Source organism: Lagenorhynchus albirostris, chromosome 1, assembly GCF_949774975.1.
Source record: "Lagenorhynchus albirostris chromosome 1, mLagAlb1.1, whole genome shotgun sequence".
Taxonomy (NCBI): Eukaryota; Metazoa; Chordata; class Mammalia; order Artiodactyla; family Delphinidae; genus Lagenorhynchus; species Lagenorhynchus albirostris.
In genome coordinates, this window is record NC_083095.1 from 94,191,058 (window position 1) to 94,212,908 (window position 21,851).

A 21,851-nucleotide genomic window follows, 5' to 3' on the forward strand; every position below is an offset into this window, starting at 1 on the left:
AGTTTACTTACCCCCCCCATGGCTGCTTCTCTTCCTTTCAATGTAGGACATCACCCATGAGTATCAACTCTCCAATCCATTATAGGAAAATGTGATTTTGGAAGATCCCTAAGAATAGAATTGTGAGGGCATAACCTATGTCATATGGCTAGCAGGGAAACTCAGCTAGCAGGGAAAACAGTCATAAGGCTAGGACTGTCTCAAAAACAAATTCAGCCAATACAAACTTAACATGTGAACACAGGTGCTGCTCACTGGCCTCCACTGCTGCCTTGACACCCCCATGCTCTGGGCCAGCTGACGACTCCCTCTGTGTTCCCACATATTCTCTGCTCGCCTGCTGCTTGACCTTCCATTCATTGATCCAGCCTTTACTGAGCACCTGGTATGTGTCTTTGGCCCTGAGGTGACAGAATGGACATGACAGATCCCTGCTATAAAGAGACACACAGCCAAGAGGAGAGGCAGTTGTGCCAAGGTCACAGTATGACAAATGACTGCGGTCACAGAGGTCCATCCAGGATGTTAGGGAGCACAGCTCCCAATTCTGCTTGGGTGAAGGTGATGAGGAAGAAAAAAGGGAAGGCGGTCACACAGGAGGGGACACTTGTATTGATTCACCAGGCACACTGCAGAAGTGGCTATGAGAGAGGAGCTGGGAGGTGATGAACCAGAGAGGAAAGCCAGGGCAGGCCACATCAAGAGAAAGGCTCGGGAATGACAGTTATCTGGATCCTATTCTGCCAAAATGTGAAACGGAAGACTGAGCCACATTGACCTAGGACAGGAGGGAAGGTGACGTGGTAGGCGGAATTCTAAGGTGGCCCCCAAGATTCCAGCCCTCTGGTGCACATGGCTGTGTAAGCCCCCACCCCTTGAGAATGGGCAGGACTTAATGAATATGATGTAATTTCACTCTCGTGATTGTTACCTTATATAGCAAAAGGGATTTGTAAATGAAATCAATGACCCTAATCAGGTGACTTCGAGTTAATTTAAAGGGAGATACTCTGGGTGGGCCTGAACTAACCAGGTGAACCCTTTAAAAGAGTTCAGGTCTTCAGAGAAGTCAGAATGATTTCAAGCAGCAGAGATGCTCTTCTGTTGACCTTGAAGAAGCAATGTGCCATGTTGTGGAGAGGGCCAAATGACAGGGAATGGCAGGTGGCCTCTAGGAGCTGGAACTGACTTCTACCAACAAGCAGTGACGTTAGAAGAGAGCCCTTAAGCCTCAGATGAGACTGCAGCCCCAGCCAGCACCTTGATTTCAGTCTGAGCAGTGGACCCAGCTAACCCATACTTGGAGGTAAATTTATATTGTTTTAAGCCACTAAGCTTGTGGTAATTTGTTACATAGCAATAGAAAACTAGTACAGTCAGCAAAGGAGGGTAAATGTTGAGGACAGAGGATGTAAGATCTGGAGTCCTTTGAGAAGCTCGGAAGCAAGAGAGCATCCTGGCCAGCTGGAGTCATTCAGTGAGAGGTGCTGAAATATAAAATCAAGCGAAGAAGACTTGCCCTCCTCCTAAGGATCCCCACGGTAGGGATTAAATCCATGTCTTTCCTTCTCAAGAGGAATGCTCAGGGGAGTGGTACTGGCTACAGGTCTGTGAGTTCTCCCACCCAACAGGAGACTGGTATAGAGAAGAGAATCTGCAGATGAAATTTACACTCTGGGGAGGTGTCAACAGTGGGTTTCCGTCAAAGGCAAATCCTTCACTTTTGTCCCTTGAAACATGGCAAGTTTCTTCCCTGAAATTTAGTCGTTTCCTAGAACTTCCTTTCATGTTGTTACTTGCTACCGAAGGCACAAAAACAAGCTCCACCATTTTGTGGTGCATTTTCAATTCTTTTAGAATATTGAGGAAAAAAAAAAAAAAGCACAGCCATTTAATTTTGTCCCCCAGAAGAGCCAATATTTGTTTTTTCTTTCTTCTTCTTTAAAAAAAATTTTTTGCAAGGATCACACCAGTTTCTTTTGAACTGGTGAATCATTTTAATATTTGAATCATTTTAAAGGGTTCAGATGGACTATTTCTTTAATATTGGAAATAATTAGAGGTTATGTAATATGCACAAGAAGGACAAATAGCTTTAAAAAGAAAACCCTCCATCTCTTTTTCTTCTACCATCTCAAGGGCCCTAAGTCTCCACTAAAAACAATAAAACATTTAAAATGATAAAGTTATCTTTAAATGACATCTCAAAGCTCTAGTAGATTGTGCAATAGAATATTAAGTGCCTATTTTGTGAGAAAAGTATGGCACAGTGCTGCTGTCACATCCCCACATGGAAACAAATTACAGACATAACAATAGAGGATAATTACATGTGGCACGAGGAGTCCAGACAGAGGTGCAATTGCAGAGGACGGGGAAATTGCCTAGAGACCAGGTGACTAGCCTTGAGCCCATATTTGAAAGAAGGGTAATCTCCCATTAGTGATGAGGACTGAGAAGGGGGGTGGGGCACTGGCATGGGGCAGGAAAAAGTTGGGAAGGTTGGAGGTGTCTAGGCATATTTGTGTAGCAATAAGTGAACCAGTTGTGTTGAAGGTGGAATTCACAGCAGGAAGTAGAGATGTTTGGAAAAGCAGGCAGCTGCGGAAGGTTTTGAGTCTAGATCTTTCCTGTATGCAGTAGAAAGCCACTAAAGTCGTTTGGATCCATCAAAAGCAAATGTTTTATGAAAATCCATGGTTGGTTGTGTTTGTCTGGATTGGTGGCAGGGAGACTGTTGGGAGTTTATGGTGAAAGTGATAAGGACCCAGCCAAGGCAGTGGCAAGGAGAGGAGAAGATGGCACTCAAAATATAATACACAAAAAAATCAAAAGGACATGGTACCTCTCTAGGGAATCTGTTGACATCACAAGCCTTCAAAGCTTTTGGCTGGGACCCTGTATTTTGGTGCGGTCCAGTGGTCTCAGGCAATCTTCCTTTCTCTTTCCAGAGAAATATATGTGGTCTTACTCTGACGATTTTTGCTTTTTTTTTTTTTTTTTTTTGCGGTACGCGGGTCTCTCAATGTTGTGGCCTCTCCCGTTGCAGAGCACAGGCTCCAGATGCGCAGGCTCAGCGGCCATGGCTCACGGGCCCAGCCTCTCCGCGGCGTGGAATCTTCCCGGACCGGGGCATGAACCCGTGTCCCCTGCATCGGCAGGTGGACTCTCAACCACTGCGCCACCAGGGAAGCCCCACTCTGACGTTTTTACAGAATTAGCTCATGACTAATTGAGAACTACAGGGATTAAAAATTAGTCACATCTGGAACAGAGCATTGTAATGGTGTAAAAGGCTGCTTGCTCTGGGGCAAGTGTGAGCCAACTTTTAAAGACGCTATTTGGGTGCAAATTGATGCTAAGAGATGCTGCTTGGACCCCAAGTTTCCATAGGCTTCCACATATCTTCTTACTTGGCTCCCTGCTAAGCTGTCTGTTTCTGGGTTGCCTCAGTTTCCTCCTCGAGAAATGCGTGTGATTCAACCTAATGCTAGTCTCATTTTCACCGCTGCCATTTTGATGTTGTTCTTGTCTCTACTCTTCAGCAGTCATGAAACTGAACACAGTCACCCAGTGCCTCGTACCTGGATTCTAGTGAAATGAAGGATGGAGACACTAAGGGTAAGAGCTAATTAACTACTGAGCACCAACAGTGTACTGGGTCCTCTGCTAGAAACTAATGAATGTGAAGTGCTTAGCACAGTGCCTGCTACAGTTGCAGCTCAATCAATGTTCATTTCTTTTCTCCTTGTTATTAAATTATAAAGAGGGCATGAGATGGTGAGAGAAAAGGAGCCAGAAGGGAGGTGGGCAAGGAGAAGCCCTGTCTGGTCTGCAATGCGACATGCAGGTAGCCCCGACCCTCCTGGAGCAGGAGGAGAAGCTGGTCCTCACTGACCAGTTAGGAAGGAGAGAAGCCTTCCACCTCAAAACTCTTAGCTCCCCTCTGAGCCAGGGCCAGCATTGAGGCCTGGGGGGAACTAGGAGGGATAACCCTGCTCCTCTGCTGCTTCTGAGTAATGGGGGACAGTCTTCTATCCCCAGATCACCCTCCTGGTCAGAGGAAAGTGTCTTGGAAAATGATCCCTCCCTTAACTTAGCTTTTCTTCCTTTGTATCATGGTCAGTTTCTGATTATTTTATTTTTTTAGAGAGGGGGATTAACACTTACTTGAATTATGATCAAAGGAGATCTAGTTCTGGAGAACATGGGACCTGGCTTCCTAGTGGACTTCTTCCTCTCTTATGAGCGTCCAGATCCCATTGTCAGGGGCAGGGTCTCTTTTCCCCAAAGTCCTCCTCAAAATGACACACTTGTCACACAGCAGACTGCTATGGCTCTAGTGGCATGAGAAGGGAACATAGTTAGACCCTAAAGTCCTAGATGCTGACGCAGTGGAGAAAACAGAACCCATACTCAGGAGACCTGGGTTCTAGTCTATGTTTTGCTGTTAAGACCTTGAGAAAATCATGTCACCCTTTGAGTTGCAGTCTCCTTATGTACCATAAGAACCACAAAGCTTATCACAAAGTCTTGCTGGATTGTGGCGAGAATGGCAAGACAATTGATACACAGAGCACCCTTGCTGACTTATGGCACCTACTTGTGCTAGTTAAATGGCTGACCCCTGTTCTTCCTCCCATTTTTATCTCCTTTCCCAGATTCAACACTCTGGCCTTACTTTGATGTAGAAGGAGAAGGTAAATGCTTTCAAATAGAAAAGGCTGCAGAGGTGGAGTGAGGGAGATAGTTTATCTCCCTTATGAAGGATTATCTCCTTGGCAGGTGGCCTCAGCTTCTCCCACTCTTATTTTTTTAAATATCAGATTCCATTCTTTTTCCATTTCAAGTGCCACTCTGGACACTGTCCAATGTCTTCACTTCCCTTTTGAGTTCTGGAACCCCAAACCAGGTTGTGTTCTCTAAGACTATATATAGTAGGCAAGAAGACTGCTACACAGAGTAATCTTGGCATTTTGTAGAGTTCACAAAACTAAAAGTAGAACTTTATATACTGTTTGGTAGAAGTGCTTTGTGGTTTGTTGCCCTCAGAGGAGAGAGGCAATATAGATGTTTTCTAGAAAGGCAAAGCCCCAGAACTGGGCTGAGAAATGCTCTCTGACAATGTGTTGTGGTTTGGGGGCTCACAAGAGACCTTGAGAAAGATCTCAAGCTTGGGTCCTAAATTTCTAGTCCAAATTCCTGTTATTCCACTGGACTGTGAGCTCATTGAGGGCAGGGACCATATTTTAGCCATTTTTGTATCCCCAGGATATAGCACATAGGGGCATACAATACATCTTTGCTGAGTGAACATCTATATCAAGTATCTACCCAAATAAGGCAGAAAACTTGGAGCCATAGACTCCTGGGAGCTGGCACCACCAGACCAGGGTATATAGGATCCCCAAACACAGGTTCTGTCAGTGGGCTGCTTCCAGTAACACTTTGGGGAGCACCAACCAAAAGAGAAGGATTCCAAGTGTGTTGCTAGACTTCTGGTTCCAACCAAATGGAGGAGGCATGCTGTACTCTGTCTCTCCCACTGATTACAACTAAACACTCTGAACAACAATAACAACAAAGACAACTAACTGAGGACTTTGAAGAGTAAATAAAGCAGGGGGATTGGGGAAAAAAATCAAAATATGATGAATGACCAATATGGTAGCAGCAAGTTTCCTGGGATTTTTCTCCTGGATTTGACCTGTCCGTGACTACTGTACAGAGTTATGAAACTGCATGGCAGTCATGTACAGCAACAACTCCAAGAAAGAGCCCATTTTCTCTGGCCAAATGACCTGGAAGATTGGACCCTACAAGCTAGAGAGTGTGGACAAAACCCTGTTCTTTTTTCTCATATTTTTTATCTTTTAGTTCAGCTTTAAGGCCATAGGTAGCCCCCAGACTGCACTGCCACCATGCTAGCAGCTCAGATACCTAAAACCCCTTAGAGAAAACCTATAACTCTAGATAGAGGAACTCAGAAAAATTCACATAACCCTCTTATGTAAAGAGTATGAGGGTAGTTCTTATTTTTTTTTGTCTTGTCACTTTGTCCTGATTTTAAGAGGACCCAGAGTCTCATTACATACCATACAAAAAGTCCAGGTTACAATCTAAAATTATCCAATGTGATAAGAAGCAGAAAAATCTGACCAGTTATCAAAGAAAAGATATGATAATGTTGGAATTACTAGAAAAAAAATTTAAAACAGCTATTATACCATCCTTCATTATGTCAAGGTAAACACTCTTGAAATGAATGGAAAGATAGAACATCTCAGGAAAGAAACAAAAACTATTCAAAAAAAAAAAAAAAGGAAGGACAGCCAAATGGAAATTTTAGTACTGAGAAATATCTGAAATAAAAATTCACTCGATGGGCTTAATAGCAGAATGCAAATGCCAGAAGAAAGTATCAGTAGGCTGAAACATAGACCAATAGAATTTATTCAATCTGAAGAACAGAGAAAATGTTTGAAAAATAATGAATAGAGCCTCAGGGATCTGTGAGAGGATATCAGATGGTCTAACATCCATGTCATTGGAGTTCTTAAGAGAGAAGAGAGAGAGATTGATAGAGAAAAAAATTTGAAAAAATAATAGCTGAAGATGTCCCAAATTTGGTGAAAGATATAAATTTACAGATTCTCTGCAAACAGTATATAAACTTAAAGAAAATTGAACTGAACATTCTACCCTTTCCTACCATCTTACCCACCAATACCCTCCTTCTTACCTGCCTGGACCCTAAAGACATCTGAGTTTTTGACCCTGGTGTCAGGGAAGGAGCACATGAATACAAGACATCAGGAGCTTAGTCCTGTCTCACTGACTCAAGTGTGAGACCCAGGGAATACTAGTTCCCCTGCCTAGGCCTCAGTTCCTTGTCTGAAAAATCTCAATGTTGAGCTACATGGTCTTCTAATTTCCCTTCTAGATCTAAGATATCGATGATCAGTTCCTATGTAGACTTTTTCTACTAAAAAAATTATAACATTATTTATCAAAACCTAATGCTATAAAACAAGAGAACATTTTCCTGCCAAGAGTTTTGCACCTTTTGTAATGGTGCAAATGACTGAAATGGAGATAATCACAGAACCAAAAATGGAGTTTCAAAGCAACCAAAATGGAGGTTGGCTTTCCCCAGCAGCTTCCTACAGAAACTTTCAAGCACCATGGGAAGCCTGGAATTCATTGCAAAGGAAAGGACGCTCTATAGAAAACTTTCACTCCCAGTAAACTCGTTTCAAATGTCATCATATTTTTCAGATGCTAAGGAATGGAATGGAATGCCCTCATTGCCTTGGATTCCTAGTGTAATGTCATCTGTCAGAATACATTAATTCCCTATGTCTGTAAACACGATAATAACTACCACTTGTGTAGCATCTTACAGTTAATAGAGTAGTTCTCATTTCATGCATTTTCTCATTTCATCCTCCCAACCGCTATCTTCTCAGGTAGATGAGAGCAATCACCTCCTGTTTTCTCAGAGAAAATAGTCTGAGAGAGGTTGAGAATTTTGCCCCAGACCATCCAGCACTAAGGTGGAGAAAGCGCCAACTGTTCTGGCATCCAATTCTGTCCTCTTTTCCCACCACCAAGAACCAGAGGCCCTGGGCAATGCCAGAGCCAAGCTGTGAGCTACAGCTACTGGGCGCAGGGCCAGTTACCCCACTTTAGAAGGGCAGGATGTAGTAGATTAGATCCTCTCATTTCATTCCTCCCGAGAAGAATACAGTGTTGAGAGTCAGCTCCAAGATGCTCTGTCCCTTTCACGTTCCCTCATTTGCCCTCCAGCCGGGCTGCTTGGCTGGAGAGGCTTTCTGGTATTAGTCACAGAAAAGTTCTCCATCCCCACACCCTGTGTATGAAGGCTCTTTTGAAAAAGTCTTCTCTTCCGTCCCTCCAGTGCCTGTGAATGTGCTTGGCTTTAAGTCAATTAGGCTTGGGGACTGGTGGTTGTTTCTTCAGGTTTTGCCATTGAGGAGCTTTGAAGGGCTTTGCTGCATGGCCCTCACATCTGCTTCCACTCGGCTCTCCTCTCCACCAAGGAATTCTGTCCCCTCACTTTCCTGCACATTCATTCAGCCTTCATGCTGCATTTATGTGCCCAGAGGTCTTCTTTTCCTCCCTGCATGAGCCATTTTCAGCACATTTATTCACACATTGCCTTCATTTTCAAGAAGAATACAAAGTAGTCTCTTTGAGTGTGATAACTCTGAGTCAATGCATAGTGTCATCATTGCAAAACAAAAAGAAGTCAAAATGTGGGTGGGTTCATTCCCTGGCAAGGGAATAGGCCTTCTCTTCTTTGTTTTACCCTTAATGACTTATTCAACCTGAATCAAAGCTGAGTTGTCTTGGCCTTGGAACAGGAGGGTGGGGGTAGGAGGAGCAGAGGGTAGGCATCCTGTAAGCTGGGGCCTTGGGCCCAAACCCCAGGAACCATGTCCATGAGGCATGAAGAGGGCAGAAGGGACTGAGAAAACAGAGTGGTAGGATGGTGCCATGCAAAGCCCTCCCTCATCTCTGGTCCGGGTTCTTCCCTCTATAAAAACTTCAAAAGGCTCACATGAATGGGTTGGGAAAGGACAGGGCACATGACTCCACTGTAACTATTTCTCTGAATCACTATGCTTTCCTACCGGGGCATAGGAGTCTTGATTCAGGACAGGAGGTTTGACCCTCACCTGTTTAGGCACCTGGAGAGGTGGAGAGAGGAGGCTTTGGTGACACACTTAGGTCTGGATCCCACCTCTGCCACTTCCTGGCTATGTGACCTTGGAATAAGTACTTAACCTCTCTGAGTCTCAGTTTTCTCTTTGTAAAAAGAGAATAATAGTACTTATCTTGTTAAGTTCTTGTGAGGATAAAATGTAACATTTTCGAAGTGCCTAGCACAATGCTCCTGAAATTATCTCCTAGACTTCCTTGGCTCTCATACAGGATGTGTAGGGCAGTGGACAGGTTGGCTTGTTGGCCTTGGATAGCCATTTAATCTCCCTCAGTTTCTTCTTTGGTAAGATGGGATAACATGTGCTTCGCAAAAGGATTGTGAGCATTAGAAATGAAGGCATGAAGAGTCCAGCACAGCTCCAGGGCACTGTGGCTCCTTAAGTGGTGCTGCTGGTCAATTGGAGGTTATAATTATTTACCTTATAGGTCGCTGTCAGGGGCCAATGCCCCTAGAAAGGGGTCCCTGGGAAGATTGCAGCAGTCCTTAGATCAGAGGCAATGTCAGAGAGTGGAGGGTGGACCAAGACAGAAGACGCCAGCAGGTTTTGAGCCAGAGAACATGGGATCAGGGGGCCATCAGCTGGAGCCAGTACCCAGAGGTGTGGGGCAGGGTGGTCAGACAGGGCATGATGCCTGGCAGGACACCTGCCCCCTAGGGCCAGAGAGGCTGCTCCACACGCCCGGTTATGCAGCTGTGTCTTCCACAGTCTTGGACTCAAGAAGTCTTTCTGCTGGGTCCACAGGCCTCACTCACAATGCAGGCTTCCAGGCAGGGTTCTGCAGGGGTCTAGAAATTGTAAAGCAGCACCCTGGTATAGCAGCTCTAAACATGGGGACCTGGGTCACTGCAAAAGACCCACAAGCATAAAAGCATTCCTTTGAGGGAAGGAGGACCTTTTATCTTTTTCCTGGTAGAAGCTGAGATATGTGGGGTTTTGGTCATGCTGGGCTGTCTAGTGGCCCACAGACCCCTTGAGGTTCCAACACAAATGGCCTTAGGATACACGAACTCTGTACCACTCTGAAAGAGCAATGAGATTCATCTCCCCAGTCCCACCTTTCAGCAAAAGTTTTAGTTGCACCGCCTGGAGAACCAGCTCTTTGTGGCTTTCCCAAGAAAACCACAACCAAACCATCTGCTAAAAAAATCACACACCGTTCTGCCTCAGTACTCCTACTTGCATCATTGTTCAGTCTGTAGTGTCCTCTCCATTCACCAAAATCCTACCCATACACAAGGCCCAGCTCCAATCTCAACTCTTCCAGGAAGCCCTCTAATATCTGTCCAGCCCACAACAATTATCCCTTCCTTAAAACACACCGATCATGCCGCCATTTTCTTTCTGGATAGCTCTTATTCCATGGCTTTGTTTGTTAACATCTGTCTTTGTTATTTTAACATTTTTCTTTATGAATGTTAGTTTCCTCTGTCTTTCTAGTTTCTTACTTCCAGCTAGTCACCAAAGACTGTCGGTTGTACCTCTCAGCAATATCTCAAATCCGTCAACTTCTGTCTACCTCTCAGGGCCTTTTTCTGGTTCAGGCCACCAGCACTGCAACAACCTCCTAAGTGGTCTCCCCACATCTTGACCTGCCTCTCCAATCCATTCTCTGCCCTGAGGCTAGAGGACTCTTTCTAAAATACAAATATGCCTCAAGCATTTTATCCCACTAGCCTCAAGATAAAATATAAACTCTCCAACAGGCCTTTCAAAGTCCTGCCCACCTTTCCAGTCACATTTCTCAACATTCCCCACGCCTCTCTTCCACCGTGGTCACCAAGGCCTGTCCCACTCTGGTCATGATAAAGCCCTCTCAGCTTCTCACACACACACTCCTTTGGACATTCTATCTGGAGTACTCTTCCTTTCCACCCTCCGTGCCCCTCACACAGCACTCCCTTGACCTACACATCCTCAGTCTTCAGGTCTCCACTTCAATGTTATCTCACCCACTAAGCCTTGACCTTACCCCCAACAGCCTAGTCCAGGTGACATACTTGGAGTACCTTGTCCCCTCCCATCAGGGCACTTTTAATTCCATATTGTAGTTGTCTGTTTACTGGTCTCTGTCCTCCACTGGACTATAAGCAATTTCAGAGCAAGAAGCATGTCTGCACAGTTTACTGTTGTATCCTCAGTGCTGCACCCAGTGTCTACATTTAGTAGATGCTCAATAAATAATGTTTTAATGAATGAATGAAAAGAAGAATGAATCTGTACATCCACATCTTCAAGGGCAGCAACCATTTCTTATGCTTCTTTTCAGGACCTCATTCAGGACCCTGTGCATTCTAGGTACAAAGGAAAGGAGGTAATTATTTGCTGTGAGCAAAAAAGCCTCATTATTTAAATAGCACGCTCCTCTATTTCTTGATGTTTCCCTCTCTCCACATGGAAGGCTTTTTGAGCTGCACGCCAGCAGGGATGCAGCTGACAACATGGTGACCTAGATCTGCCTGCAGGGGAGCTGGACAAGCAGCGTCCCCAGCCAGTATTGGGAGACCCACAGAATTCAAGTCCTCCAGAACCTGAATGGGCCACTCATCACAGAGGAGCAGAAAAACCCTTGATAGAGTCCAGAAACTCAAGTATTAGTCCTAGCTCCTTCATTAGTCATGGGACAATGGGCAAATTACTTAGCCTCTCTGGAGTTCAGTTTCCTCATTCGTAAAATGTGGTAAGGGAGAAGGGCCAAAATGTATCTTCATTTATAGCTCTGAATTGTCATTCTATGAAAAAAACACGTCACCACATTCCCAGCAGAGGTGAAGAAGAATTGGGCTGTTTCCAACCTAAAGATCAGGACACCAGTACCATTTCGAACAAGGTAAGTATTTTGTAATCATAATCTCATCCATTGTATGAGGCTTTAAACTTGGTAGTGCGTTTTCATAATTTTTATTCTTTCAATAACTGTAGCAGGGGTAACCATATGGGTATGTCAGTATCCTCTCCCTCTTCCCTATCAATTTTATTAGAAATAGGAATATGCTCAGTTAAAAAGTATATTCCCCAGCCTCCCTTACGGCTAGAATGACCATGTCACTAAGTTCTAGCCAATAAGGTGATATGAGCAGAAGTCACATGTAGCATCCAGGAAGTCTCCCTAAAGGGAGAGAAGACAACTTTTGTGCTCGCTCTTCTCTCCTTTATGCTGGCTGAATGAGAATGAGAATGAGATGTCTGGAACTTGGCAGCCATAGTGTACCATGAGATGATGTGCTAAGAATGGTGGAACAGGAAGACAGAAGGAGCGTTGGTCCCTGATACCTGGAGCCACCATCCCAGCCCTGGGCTACTTCTGTTGGACCTCTTTTCTATGAGAGAGAAATAATTTCTATCTTGTTTAAGCTACTATTTTCATTTTCCTGTCACATGTAAGCAAACCTAATCCTAATCGATAAAATAATCATCTGTTTTATGCAAGACCCTGTGCTAAGTGCTGTAGGGAATGCAAAGGTGTTTAGACACACAAGATTTGGGCAAGAAGGTTCTGTCTGGGTATGAAGGAAAGGCTAAGAAACGTTTAGCTTCGCAGGTCCATGTGGGTATGAAGAGGATTTACAGGAGCTGAGATCAGGGAATATAATGAAAGGAGGTTGAATGCCAGGCTAAAGAGGTTGGATTTGATCCTATGACAGACAAATAGAGCCTATGACCTTTCCCCCAATTTTGAAATGAAGAAATCCATGCCTAGGTTATAGGACTTGTCCAAGGTCACCCAGCCAGGGAGTGACAGAATCAGTCTCAATTCTCTTGACACTTAGTCCAGAGTCATCCCACAGTTCTGTTCTGCCTTTGAAAGGATCTGGGGCAGAAAGTGTAAGAATGGAGATTTTACACTTTGACGTAGCCAGGTAACTGGACTGTTCACCCCTCCAATCACCCCCAAACCTGCAAGAGGAAGCTTTGGGAATTGCCAGAAGTCTAGGATCCAGACCTACCTTTAAGTCAGAGGACCCTTTCTGGGGCCCCTGCTTCACCACCCCCATGAGGCTGCTGTGGCCAGGGTGCTCCTTTACTGTGTAGTACGGCTCCAAGTGTCAGGCACAGTGCTGCGTGCTCTACATACATTATCTAATTTACTGCCCTCAACGGCCTAACAAGAAAGTTATAATGCCCATCCCTATTTTACAGATGAAGATGAAGAAACAGAGGCTCAAAGAAATGAAGCCACCTACCCAGTGTTGCTCAGTTGATTGAAAAGTTGAGGTAAAAAGCCATGTTTTTTCAACTCCATAGACCTGTTCTGAGCCCCACATTCTAACATCTTCCCAATCCCTGCCAAAGCATGGAATAGTCTCCTGTTCCTGCTCAGACTCCAAGGACTTACCTCGTTTGATGGGTTGACCAGTGCCAAGGATCTCCTGCCAGATTCCAGTTGTGCTCACTCCACCTGCAGTCAGGAACCAGACTCCCATCCAGTAGTCACACCACCCATGCTCTGCACATGGCCCCATGTGGGTGAGGGATCTTCTGGGGAGAGAGTGGGCCCACAGATACCCAGACCTCTGTGACCTCAGGCCTCCCAGGGCTCTTAATCTTGGCTGGTCATGGGGCAGGGATATAAGAGTCCTCCCATTCTAGGTTCTAGAGTTCACAGATTCCAGTGAGCTGTTTCATGGGATCAGGGACACTCCATTCTTTGTGTCCTTCCTGTGACTGTCATGGTTAGAATGCATTTGTTCTGATTTGCACTGGCATCCATTCAATAAACAACTGGTCATTGGAACTGAATCTCCTATCATTGCCAGCATTTGGAAGGTTGAGTTTCACTGTGCAGGTCATCCAGTGTGTATCTTTCCAGTAATGTAGTATGTCCAGTGTTCCAACATGAACCACATATTCCTCTAAGCTGACCACCCCGGCTTTCTTCTGGAAATTCCACAGGAAACACCCTGAGAAGTAGCCTGCAGAGCTGAAGGCAATACGTGGATCTTGGTCCCTCTGCATTCACTGCCCAAGTACGAGGGGCCAAGCACTTTGCCAGACTTTGCCCTGGGCCATCACCTGTCCACCCCATTGTTGTCTTGCACAACCTCCCTTTCCTTTGGCCAAACAGTTGCTGTTTCTTTCCAAGCTCAGCCTAGGATTCTCATCCCTACACCCTCTCCCCTAATCATGCTAAAGATGGAATATGTTCACCTTATTTTATTATAACTTGATATATCAGGTTTAGCCTAAGTCTAGCAGATTTTAATAGTTATGAGTAGAATATTCATCCATTTCCTTATAAACACTATAATCAACATTCCTATTCTCTAATGCACCACTTAAAATATCTGAAATCAGACATGAAAGAGTAATTTAAATTTGTTCATAACAAAGTTTTCTCTTTTTTATTTTTAAAAATTTTTATTTTATATTGCAGTATAGTTGATTAACAATGTTGTGTTAGTGTCAGTTGTATAGCAAAGTGATTCAGTGATACATGTACATGTATTTATTCTTTTCCCATTTAGGTTATTACAGAGCATTGGGCAGAGGTCCCTGTGCTATACAGTAGGTCCTTGTTGGTTATCTGTTTTAAATATAGCAGTGTGTACATGTCAATCCCAAACTCCCAATCTGTCCCTCCCCCACTACCATTCCCTCCTGGTAAACATAAGTTCATTCTCTAAGTTCAGTGAGTCTGTTTAATTTGTATCATTTTTAATTAGATTCCACATATGAGTGATATCATATGGTATTTGTCTTTCTCTGTCTGACTTAACTTCACTTAGTATGATAACTTCCAGATCCATCCATGTTGCTGCAAATGGCATTATTTCATTCTTTTTAGTGGCTGAGTAATATTCCATTGTATGTATGTACCACATCTTCTTTATCCATTCATCTGTTGATGGACATTTAGGTTGCTTCCATGTCTTGGCTATTGTAAACAGCGCTGCAATGAACATTGGGGTGCATGTATCCTTTTGAATCATGATTTTCTCCAGATATATGCCCAGGAGTGGGATTGCTGGATCATATGGTAGCTCTATTTTTAGTTTCTTAAAAAAACATCCATAGTGTTTTCCATAGTGGCTGCATCAGCTTACATTCCCACCAACAGTGTAGGCGGGGGTCACTTTTCTCCATACCCTCTCCAGCATTTATTGTTTGTAGATTTTTGATGATGGCCATTCTGACTGGTGTGAGGTGATATCTCATTGTAGTTTTGATTTGCATTTCTCTAATAATTAGCAATGTTGAGCATCTTTTCATGTGCCTCTTGACCATGTGTATGTCTTCTTTGGAGAAATGTTTATTTTGGTCTTCTGCCCATTTTCTGATTGGGTTGTTTGGGGGTTTTTTTGATGTTGAACTACATGAGCTGTTTGTAAATTTTGGAGATTAATCCCTTGTCAGTCACTTCATTTGCAAATACTTTCTCCCATCCTGTGGGTTGTCTTTTTGTTTTGTTTATGGTTTTCTTTGCTGTGCAAAAGCTTTTGAGTTTAATTAGGTCCCATTTGTTTATTTTTGTTTTTATTTCCATTACACTAGGAGGTGGATCGAAAAAGATATTGCTGTAATTTATGTCAAAGAGTGTTCTGCCTATGTTTTCCTCTAAGAGTTTTATAGTATCCAGTCTTACATTTAGGTCTTTAATCCACTTTGAGTTTATTTTGTGTATCGTGTTAAAGAATGTTCTAATTTCATTTTTTTCTATGTAGCTGTCCAGTTTTCCCAGAACCATTTATTGAAGAGACTGTCTTTTCTCCATTGTGTAGTCTTGCCTCCTTTGTTATAGATTAATTGACATAGGTGCATGGGTTTATTTCTGGGCTTTCTATCCTGTTCCATTGATCTATATTTCTGTTTTGAATTTGTTCATAACAAAGTTTTCTGAAGATATAAGCAGATTCTGTCAGATGCAGAAACACATACAGTTCTTACAAACACTTTCACATGTTGTAGCATAGTCAAAATATCTCACCAGAGATAATAATTGAACCTTGTAGACATTCTTACAGTTTTTATACAATCCTCATAACCTGTCATTGTCACCAATAAGTGATAGCGAGTTAAGCAGTGGTATCCACATGATTACCAAAGGTTCATTGCTTCATTGGCTGCAGCAGTTTCATGAAAATCATGCCCTAAGTATTTTATATATAGCAATATGTTGCATTTATACATTCCTCTAGGAAAAATAAGCAGCTGGTGGGCACAAAAGGACTTTAAAACCCTGTACCACACTGCACATGTACTTGCTGTCCTTTTAGACAGGCAGCAACAGAGGTTGGCCAAAATCAGGCTAGGCTCCAGGCCCAGTTTACCTCTTAATAGTGTGTGATCTCTATTAGGTCAACATTCTCTGAACCTCAGGTTTTTCATCTGTAAAATGGAAATGATAATAATGCCTGCTCTACTATGAGGTTGAAATGAGATCAGGGATGAGAAATCCCTTATAAGCCATGAAGCAACAATCAAACATTCGTCATTTTTTCACACACATTTACTTTCAATCTTCGCAAGGCTAGGAGCTAGACATCATCATCCCATTTTACAGACATGGAGACCCAAGTTAACAAGCACTGGAGGGCCTGAGGTCCAAACCTAGATCCCCGTGTCAAATGCTCTTTCCCCTCTGTGCGATGGCACACCCTGTGGCCTGGTTCCTTGCTCACCACTATGTCATGAGCCATTGGCCTTAAGTCTGGGAGCAAATCAGGTTGTGTCAAGAGCCACACTCCGGGGAGAAGGGGGCCAAAGGAAGCCAGCCAAGCCCCTGAGGCCTCCACTGGCCATGAGCCCTACCCCAGGTCCCAGCTGCCTGACTTCCCCCAGCACAAGTGTGGTTGCCAAACACCTGTGGAGGGAGCTCCTGCCTCCACCCTGGGCCCTGGGCGGAGGAAGCGCTAGGGAAAGCAGATGGGATTCGGCAGCACCACCTGAAGAGGCTTGTCATCTGGCTGAGGCAAGAACTCAGAGACACAGCTAAGCAACAGTCCAGTACAAAACAGTACACGGTCAGGTGCCAAGTGAGTGGGGAAGACAGAAGGACATTCCCAGAGTCTCTGTTTACGGACACTGGCAATTCTTGAAGTTCTCTGTGGCCCCAACAAGACAAGAGATACCTCAGTCTGGGGAGACATGGAATCTGCATCATCAACCCCACTCCTGAGGTCCCTCTCAGCCCTCTCCCTTCATGACCCCATAGCTGGCTCCCTCACTGGCCTGTAGGCTCCACAAGGTCAGACAACAGACAGTTCCATTGCCACACACGCCAGGCCTGACCTAGAGTCTGTCCTCAGTGAACATCTGCTGGATTGAGCAGGCGGAAACAGAGCAGATGGACAGCACTAGGGACTCATCCTCTGGCCCTGGAGGCCCATGAGAGAGAGTGTGCAGGCAGGAAGGACCGTGTCCTGAGAAAGGGGAGGCCTAGGCCCTCACGGAGAGGAGCTCCCTGAAAAGAAAGGAGAATTCAACAACATCCTGTGAACTACACTGAGAGAAACGCTGTTTAGAAAAGAAGCCTGATAACTGAAATTCCTGACAGCAGCAGCTAAGCCAGGGAGCACGCTCCTGCCTTGTGCCAGAGGTGAGAAGGTAGAGACGCAACTCCATTCCCATGCCCCTGTACGTGCGGCCTTCCCGCCGCTGGCTGCCAGGGCTGCTTCCTGGACTTGAGTGAGGTGGACTGAGTGCACAGGTGCAAGCACTTTCCTGCCTCCTTGCTGGCGGGGGCGGGGGTAGCTCATCTATGAGTTTTAAGGGCCCTGGCCTCTTTGGAGGAAGGCAGCCTGCTTGCCAGGCAGTGTTCTTCCCCTGATCTCCTGCTGAGAACAGATGGAGGCTTTCTCTGAACTGTGCAGCCCCTAGCCTGATTTGGAAGCACAAGGGGAAAATTAATACAGAGAGCTACTACATGCAGATGGCTCTCTCATTTTGTACACTGTATTTACAGAAGGGAACTGCTTTGGCTTTTAGAGAGAAGTGTGATGTAAGAGTTTGTTGCTGCTGCTGCTGTTCACCACCCAAGCTGTAAAAACAAACTGGAAATACTCAAATGTCAGTAACACCACCAAACCGCTTAAAAATATATCATAGGCCCCATTCAGTTGTCACTTTTAAAATTCCTGGTAGAATAGAGAACTTTCTGAGGAGAACTTGTCATACTCTAATGTTTGACAACATGTTTTCCACCTTCCCTCCCCAAACTCCCTTGTGAGGTCTTTGTGAGTACATTTGATTGCAACAGTTTGGGGTGAAACTAACTTACCGTGTGGCCTTGGGCAAGTTCCTGACAGCAGGACCTCTAAGTTTCTCTTCTGCTCTGGCTCTGGAGTCTTTTTCAGTTCCATGAGTCCATAACCAGTGATCCCATTAGGAAACAGTGCAGTTCCTAGAATTATAGGACTGCAGGGAACACAACCCACTTCTGGCTGAACTGTTCCTAAACTGCTTCTTACACAGAGCTTCCAAACTTTCAAGACTCCAATGAAAGCCATTGAGGCTTGAATGAAAGCCTTTCAATGGCTCCAAGGAATTCAGTGTTTTCTGCTGTACCAAATGACTGCTGGAACCGCAAGGGCCCTGGACAGGCCTTAGCTGGCCCAGTAAAAAGAAGGCAGTTGACCTTCTGCCCTCCTCCCAAGCTTCCTCTTCTAGTGGCCTCCTGGGCTGCCTTCTTTGTACTCATTCTCACAGCCCCACCACCCCAAGAGTCCAGGCCCTTGGGTGGCCTGCAGTTGCCGGCCACGCCTGGCTTCTCCAGCCCTCTCCTTCCCGCCTGACGAGAAACTCCTTCTATAGTGTCTGCACTCAAGTGGGAAGGAGCCATCTGACTAACTCACGCTCAGGCTTAATGTTCCTCAAGAATTGAAATATGGATGTCTCATAGGAGAAAAAAGTCCATTACATTCCCACAGAAATTAATTTTGAAGAGTTGAACTTGAGGCATCAAAGATGAACCAAGAGAGGGAGATGTTTTGTGGCATGGGAGGCTTCCAATGCCAGATTTCTGGATTTGGGTTTGGCCCTACCCTTTCTTTAAAAACTGTGTGCTCTTGGGAAATTCACTTAACCACTCTGAAATCCAATTTTTATGACTATAAAATGATTCTGGAGCCTCTGACCTACCCCCACAAGATGATGTGAGAGCACTTGCACACTGTAAAGTTCAGCACAGACCTACATGTCCGCACCCTGCACCACCTCCTCTGCCGGTGTGTCTGAAAGCAGCCCACTCCCCAAGTCAGCTCTGTTTCAGCTCTGCCATTCACAAGGCCTGCGGAGAAGACGCGGGAGGGAAAGAAGGATGCCAGTGCTTTCCCTCTAGGCTGCCCCACGCTTTGTCCCTTCTCCACCTCCTAATCACTGCAGGGATTCCTCCCCCCCACAAGAAAACACTCCAAGTCTCTGAAGCTCACAGGCTGAACTTCACCACAGGCAAGGTTTCTGACACCAACCGTAACAGGACAGCAGGAGACTGGCATGCAGGGCAGAAGGGAGGAGTGTCTGTGTCATGCATAAAACCAGGAGACATAGAGGTCTTGCTTTTTTTTTTTCAACCTATACAAAAATGTGGCCCTTCTGACACTGTTCACAGCATCTCTCAGCCCCCTTGAAGACTGGGCAGCATGATGACAAGCTTAGTGCTATTTTAAAACCAGGCAGCCCATAAAATTGGGCTATTCCCACATTCTCCTCTCAGAGAACAGCCCTCCAACCCCCCAACACGATAGACACTCTTCTTATTTAAATGTAAACATTTCTCAGCATTTCCCAAGATCAGTATTTATAAATCATAAATACTATGCTGGCACTTATTCTAGCCATTCCTAATTATCATTAGGCTCATATGATGACAATGTGCTCCCATATAAATTTGAAAATTGTTCTAAAAATGCTAACAGAAACAAGAGTGAATAAAACAAAGCCAATTCATAGGACACTCAAACACTGTAAAGAGAGGGACCATCATGTTTATTAAGCCCCAGTCTGATGAAATTAAGTAATGCATGCTGGGTGACAAGGTCACACTGATCAGAGCTGGGGTATAACCCTGTTCTTCTAATCCAGTTCATGGCTAGTTGAGGATGAAACAGAAATAATATAAACTAAAAGGTAAATCTGAGCCAAAAAGATAAAAGGCAAATTCAAAGCTGTTGTAAAACTAAACGCGATTTTAAATCCAACTAACAAACATGTGGAAATTAAACTTAAATGAGAAAAAGCATAAATGGATAATGCAGGTTTCAGACAGGCAAAGTAAATGTTAACTGTAAACCCATTTCAGCTGTCCACCGATCTGGAGTTTTTACTGTCAGCCATACGGATCCTAGTGGGTCGTAATTCTGAGGAGGAAGTGATTATACTGGGAAAACAGAGGTCATAGGCAAAACAATAACAAAATGCTGGGGCTCGTCTTCAACACAAATTGAAGTCAGAAGTGGAGATGTAACCTCATTTTTGGTGAAAATGACCAGGAAGAATAAACAAAGAAAGAAAACAGTTCTTTCTCTCCTTCAGGCAAAAGGGAATAAAATACCAGTAAACAAGAAAAACTAATAAAGAGAATTCCTAAGCCTAGATAAACAGTCCCCACTTTGATCGGGGTGGGTATGCAAACCAGGCTGCAAGGCCCTTATAGTGGTTCTGAAAAGCAAGCTGAGGAGAGATGCCTTGTGGGTGCTTGTAAGAAATTTCAGCCTAAAGATGTTCACCTCCTTCACCATCTGCTTTCTCTGCTCTGCCTTCTTGGGCTAACAGTATGATGCTAAACTATGGAGCTTGTCTCTCATGCTTACCCAACAATTAAGAGAATTCCTGAGTCCCCCCAAATTCTCTCAGTTTGATTAAGGCAGGTGTCCAAATCAGGTTGCTATGGAATAAGGATCTGTTCTACTGAACGCTGTCAACTCAATGCATAATTTACCTAACCCAGCCATGCCTTCCAAGAGGCCAGAGGCAAAGCTTTTCTAGGAAAACAAAGGAAGAAAAGTGCATCTGCAGTATTTAAGTCGAATGTCCAGAACTCCTGGACAACGAGGAATAAGACTATAGCACAACTAATAGGAACATGACATGGACCTTACAGTAGAAAATTCTTGCTGGGACAATTCTCAACTACAAAAAAATGTACAATGTGGCTCAAGTTTCATATTAAAACTAGTAAATCCCAGGTATCCAGACTTCCACTCATATTTTTTTTTATCAGAATTGTCTGTTATGTGAAGTGCCTAAAGAAAGGAACAATGTACATATGACAGCATTCAAACTCAAAGGCACAGGGCCTTGGAAGGGTCAGTGTAATGAGGGGCTTTAAAGCTTAAGCATCTTTTGCTTCATGGCACATCTATCTCTGCCAATGCATCACTGTGTAGTTCCTTTAAACAGTTGTTTACTGCATTTCATTGACTCATAGACTTTTAACCTGGAAATATGAACTGGCTTGTCCGTGGCCATACAGCTAGCTGGTGGAAAAGTCAGGGATCAAGCCAGTCTTTTGAATCCAAATCCAGAACTGTGTTCCCTACACCCACTACACCTCCAGCTACTTTGTACACACTCCTAATCATCCAAAAGTAGCTCAGATTCTTGGTTTCAGGCAGTCAATAAAAGGTCTTAATTATCTAGCACCTTAAAATAATGAACACTTCTAACATTTAGAAGTAAAGTAACCTAAATGGAAGCTGGCAGGTGTTACATGGTGCCATATGCCACGCTGGTGATAGCCCAGCCCTCTCCTGCTAAAGCTCATGGCTGTTCTCCATTTCTTCTAGAATCAGGTGCCAGGGCTAATTAAATTGCAGATTAAAGCCCAAGGCACCACTAGGGGGCTAGCTGGTGAGCTGGGGCTGTTTAGAAAGCACAAAACAGTCCCTTCTATTTGATTTCCACAGACACTGGGATTAAATTAGTAAAGCAATCCAATATTTCCTCCACATGATATATCCATTCATTCATTCATTCAACATTCTTAATGAGCACCTTAGGACACAGGACACATCAACCTCTCCCCTCAAGAAATTTACAATCCATTTGAGGAGATGATAGGAAATGAACTCATGGAAAGAAGTTAAGATGGAGCAAGCGTAGGAAGATCAGGAGAGGCGAGAGAGAGGTTCCTTGAGGTGGAACTGATCCAGGCAGCCTTCATGGAGG